This window comes from Myotis brandtii, unplaced genomic scaffold (genome assembly GCF_000412655.1).
Source record: "Myotis brandtii unplaced genomic scaffold, ASM41265v1 scaffold976, whole genome shotgun sequence".
Lineage (NCBI taxonomy): Eukaryota > Metazoa > Chordata > Mammalia > Chiroptera > Vespertilionidae > Myotis > Myotis brandtii.
Window position 1 is genome coordinate 509,539 of NW_005372055.1, and position 5,861 is coordinate 515,399.

The 5,861-nt window shown below is 48.2% G+C and overlaps 1 pseudogene; it reads left to right on the forward strand.

Moving 5' to 3' along the window:
* Positions 1-476: 476 nt before the first annotated feature.
* LOC106724794 lies at positions 477-5,103 on the forward strand (annotated as a pseudogene).
* The last annotated feature ends 758 nt before the right edge of the window (positions 5,104-5,861 follow it).

Below are 5,861 nucleotides of genomic sequence, written 5' to 3' on the forward strand. Positions count from 1 at the left end.
TTTCCCTGCACATCCTTACCCTCCTCCACATTCTTTTTCAGTCCAACTAAGTCATTTTTCTCCACAAGCAGCACCCCAGCCTACGGGGAGAGGGAGAGAAGAGGACTGCTACAGCAGTGGTCTGTGGCTGCCTCAGAATTTCCTGCTGTTCCTGTTCTTCCTCTTAGTGGGAATTGTCTCCCTCTGCTTCACAATGGGAAGGGGATCCAGCACGGCCAAGACACCCTTGGAATGTATGCTGAGGCATTTTAGGGAAGGTTTCTCTGAGGATGTATATGGCATAAAGTATTCAAAAGGAAAGTTGAAAACTTTATGAGAGTCAGAGAAGCCAAAATTTAGGGTGGGCTGGCCAGACACAGGATCTCTCAATCCCGGGCTTGCAAAGACAGTCTGGATAAAGTCACTGGGAATCCCGGGCACCCGGATCAATTTTCTTACATAGATAAATGGTTAGATTTAGTTCAGAACCCCCCACTATGGTTGAAGAGTTGTGCTTTACAAATCGGGGCCCAGGTATTAGTAGCCCGGTCCAAGAGAGGAACCACAGAGGGAAGTGTTGCCTCCAAGGGGGGTGCCACGAAGGGAAGTACTGTGGAGGAAAGCACCGCGAATGGAAATGCCAGGGGAGGGATGCCTTCCAAGCATCCAGTTCTTCCCCCGTCATCAGAGGAAGTAGACCTCCCTCCACCTTATAATTCCCAGGTTCCACAGCCTCTGCCTTCACCCCAGCTTCCCAGTCCCCAGGCTCCATCACAAGGGGAGCGGTCACCTTCATTCTCCCCTCCCGTATTGCCGGAGGTGCCCCTCCCACAGGATCTCTCCTACCCTTGAGGGAAGCACCCCAACAGAAGGGAATTTAGGAGAGCAACACTTCCTGGTCTATGTTCCCTTCTCCACTAGTGACCTCTATAATTGGAAGACCCAAACTTCCCCTTTTTTAAGCCTTAATTAGCCTCCTGGAATCTGTCTTTCATACCCACTGACCAACTTGGGAGGACTGTCAGCAGCTGTTGATTACTCTTTTCACTTCAGAAGAGAGAGACAGGATTTGGCTTGAGGCTAAGAAAGCAGCCCTAAGGCCAGGGGGAGGATCCCTGGAGGAGAATAGAGAGTGGGTGGAGGAGATTTTCCCATCCCTCTGGCCTCGATGGGACCCTAACTCAGCAGGAGGGAGGGCTTCCTTGGACACTTTTCACCGTGTACTTTTAGCTGGCATCAAGGCATCGGCTCAGAAGCCTACAAATTTATCAAAAGTTACTGAAGTTATTCACGGAGCCCAGGAGTCACCCACGACTTTTCTGGAGCACCTCTGTGAGGCTTACAGAGTTTATACTCCCATTGAGCCAGAAGCTCCAGAGAATCAAAGAGCACTTAATTTAGCCTTTGTAACCCAGTCCGCTCCAGACATCAAAAAAAGGCTTCAAAAACTGGAGGGATTCCAGGGTATGAATCTGTCTCAATTAATTGAAATAGCCCAAAAGGTATTTAACAACCAAGATTCCCCAAAGGGAAGCAGGACAAGAGAATAGCAAAGGCAGTTGTAGCAGCTGTAGCAGCTCTAAAAGAGACAGACCCCCAAAGGAAGCAGCAAGGAAACAGACCTTCATTAGGGAAAAACCAGTGTGCCTATTGTAAGAAAAATGGACACTGAAAGAGAGACTGCCCCAACTGGGACCCATCCCAACGCGATGGGAAAAGGCAGTCTCAGGCCTCGAGGGTCCTGAATCTAGAGGAGGATTGACGGGGCCGGGGCTCCATCCTGCTCAGCCCCCAGGAGCCCATGGTGACATTACAGACAGGGGGAAAGCTTGTCAGTTTTCTAGTAGATACTGGTGCTACTTATTCCGTCCTGACCGAGCCATGGGACAAATAACCACCAAGAAAACTTCTATTCAGGGAGCCATGGGAAAGTCAGCTCTCTGTATATGGACTTCAAAAAGGACAGTAGATCTTAGGAAAAGCACTGTAACCCATTCATTCTTAGTCATCCTGGAATGTCCTTTCCCCCTATTAGGGCAAGACCTCCTACAGAAGCTGCAAGCTACAATCTCATTTGAAGGGGACAAGGCCCACCTTACCGTGGGCCTTCCAGCCCAAGATTCTTCCCCTACTAGGATCCTACTCACCTGCCCTCCGTCAGAGGAATATCTCTTACAGGAAGAACTGCCTCCAGAAGCTTCATCCACCAGTGAGCCCTCTTAAAGAGACTTCAGCAGCTCTTCCCCACCTTATGGGCAGAGAGCAACCCTCTGGAACTGGCAAGCCACCAAACTCCGGTCGTAGTCCAGCTAATGGCCACTACAACATTGGCTTGGGTAAGACAATAGCCTATGAGCCTAGAGGCTAAGCGGGGTATTGCTACACACATTCACAGACTATGAGAAGCAAGTATTTTAATTCTTTGCCAGTCCCCTTGGAACACCCCCTTACTCCCAGTCCTAAAAGCAAGGATAAAGGACTACCGGCTGGTACAAGACCTAAGGGAAGTAAATAAACAGGTTGAGACTATTCACCTGACAGTCCCTAACCCTTACACTCCTAAGCCTCCTCCCTCCAGAGTGTAAATTCTACACTGTCTTAGACTTGAAGGATGCCTTCTTTAGCATCCCTTTAGCTCACACAAGCCAACCTATTTTTGCATCTGAATGGACAGACACTGAGGCAGGTTTTTCTGGGCAAATAACTTGGACTTGGTTACCACAGGGGTTCAAGAATTCCCCCACCTTATTTGATGAAGCCTTAAGCTCAGATCTGCTCGCTTTTTGGCATACCAACCCCGAGTGTACTCTACTGCAGTATGTAGATGGCCTCCCCCTTGCTACAGACACTGAGGTTGAGTGTCGGAAGGCTACTGAAAGTCTCCTAGACACATTATAGACTCTGGTGTACAGAGTATCGGCCAAGAAGGCTCAGCTCTGCACCCCCAAAGTTACGTACTTAGGATACAACATCTGTCAAGGCAAGAGGACACTCTCCCTCAGTAGGATTGAGGCAATCCTGCGAATCCCCACCCCCAAGACTAAGAGACAGTTATGAGAATTCCTGGGGGCAGTTGGATACTGCCACCTGTGGATCCTGAGGTTTGCAGAGATTGCTAAGCTGTTATATTCCAGCACAGGGGGAACGAAACCACTAGAGTGGTCTGAAACAGAGCAACAAGCCTTTAAAAAATTAAAAACTGCCCTAACATCAGCTCCTGCTTTAGCACTGCCAGATTTAACCAAGCCCTTCCACCTCTACATATGCGAAACAAGGGGCATAGTGAAAAAGGTCCTCGCCCAAAGTCTTGGGCCTTGGAGAAGACCAGTAGCCTACTTTTCCAAGAGACTCGACCCTGTTGCATCCAGCTGGCCTGCTTGCCTCTGGGTGGTAGCAGCCACAGCTATACTTGTCAAAGAAGCAGACAAGTTAACCCTAGGGCAGGAACTAATCCTAACTGCCCCACATGCAGTTGAGGCTTTACTCCAGAGCACACTGGAGTGCTGGATGTCAAATGCTCGAGTCACCTAGCTTCAGGCTCTTCTGCTCGACCAGCCCCACATCAAGTTCCACAAGACTCTTGCCATCAATCCTGCCAGCCTCTTCCCTGATGATGACCCTAAAGAACCTCTACATAACTGTTTAGAGGTCATCGACTTTGTAAAGATAGCTCACCCGGACCTCACTGACACCCTACTGGCATCTCAGGACAGGAGCAGTTTTGTCCAGGAAGGAATCAGGTATGTAGGGGCGGCGGTAGTTACTTTAGACCCAACCATCTGGTCTCAGGCACTCACCCGGGGGACATTGGCACAGAAGGCCCAATTAATTGCCCTTATTCAGGCTCTCTGGTGGGCAAAAGACAAATCAGTAACAATTTATACTGATAGCAGGTACACATTTGCAACAGCTCACGTACACAGTGCTATTTACAAGGACCGGGGACTTTTGATTTCAGCTGGAAAGGACAATAAAAATAAAGAAGAGATTTTGGCTCTACTGGAAGCCATATGGCTACCCAAAGTAGTGGCATTGGTCCATTGTAAGGGGCACCAGAAAGGGAACTCCCCAGAAGCAAGAGGGAACCGGGCCACAGAAGAAGTGGCCTGGGAGGCTGCCCTAAAACCAGTGGGCCCTTACAGGTTCTAGTGACTCTTCCAGACCCTGACCTACCCACCTCACCAGCCTACACAGAGAAGGAGGAGAGACTAGCCACACAGAAGCAGGCTTCCAGAAGCCCAGAAGAATGGCGGACTTTACCGGATAGCCGACTTTTAGTTCCTGAGGCTCTAGGTCGGACAATAGTTAACCAGTTGCACCAGTCCACCCACTTAGGCCATACCAAGCTTACTGAAATCCTAAGGGACAGATACTATATACCCAACCTAGATAGTATAATAACATTTTGTCCCAATGCTTCACTTGCGCTCAAGTGAATGCCAGACAGGGCAAAAGACCCCCGACAGGAATCTGGGCTCGGGGAAATTCCCCGGGGGAACATTGGAAAATAGACTTCACAGAAATCAGGCCCCCAGCAGCAGGGTATAAATATCTCTTAGTTTTTATAGACACCTTCCAGGATGGGTTGAAGCCTACCCGACTAAGAAAGAAACAGCCACAATAGTAGCTAAAGTTACTCCAGGAAATAGTCCCCAGATTTGGCTTACCTGTAACTTTAGGATCAGACCTGCTTTTATAGTCAAAATTTCACAGGATATAGCAAAAACATTAAATATTAATTGGAAAATACATTGCGCCTACCAGCTTCAAAGCTCTGGGCAGGTAGAGAGCATGAGTAGGACCTTACAGGAGGACCTCACCAAATTTATCTCAGAAACCAGTGAAAATTGGGCCACTTTACTCCCCTTCGCCCTGCTCAGGACAAGATGCACCCCATACCAAGTGGGGTTCTCCCCATATGAAATTATGTTTGGGAGACACCCTCCAATACTTCCAAAACTCAGAGAAGAAATGAAAGCTGAAATCCATAACCAATCTTTACTCATGTCCTTACAGACTTTACAGTCAACCCAGAGAGCAGTCCAGAAGCATGCCAAGACGCTCTGCCTGTACCAACTTCTGATCCGGTTCATCCCTTCCACCCTGGTAACTCTGTTTGGGTAAAGAAATTTACCATCCAAGGACTGACTCCTACCTGGAAGGGACCACACACCGTCATCCTAACCACCCCCATGGCAGTCAACGTCGACAGGATCCCAATGTGGCTTCATCACACCCAGCTTAAGGCAGCACCAGCAGAATGGAGAATCCAGGACTCTTCGGATCCTCTAAAGATAAAACTCTCACGTGCATCATGTTATTAACTCTCTTTATAAGACTTGGTGAAGGAAACCTCAAAGCTGAGTGGTTTAACAATGTTGAAAACCCCCATAGTGCCCCCCCCCTGCTTAAATGGACATGGGAACTCAGAAATAGAATAAGGGGTGAAACTCTCGCAGATTTAACTGAGGGATGGGGAGGCATACAGTTCACTATAGCTCTTTGCTCCCTTTTCCAGGATACCATCTCTGTACCCGAAAGTCGCCCTTTAGTAAATAGGGAAGGGAAGGCAGGTGTCAGGGTATGGGGATGTGGAGCTCTAACACAGGAAAAAGGCTTACAGAATATAAGCATCTATATTTGCCAGGGAAGTGGAAAAATTAGCTATCAGTGCATACACTCAGGAGAGTTTTTCTACCCCCATTGGGACTGTGAAACCCTCTCCACTATAAATAACTACCATAGGGATGGTGACTACTATCTCAAGTTTTTGAGGACCTCCAAGCCTACCTCCTGTACCATAGGAAATTGCAACTCCATAGAATTTAAAATAAAAAACTCCCAGGATTCTTCCTGGAAAATTGGAAGAACATGGAGAATAA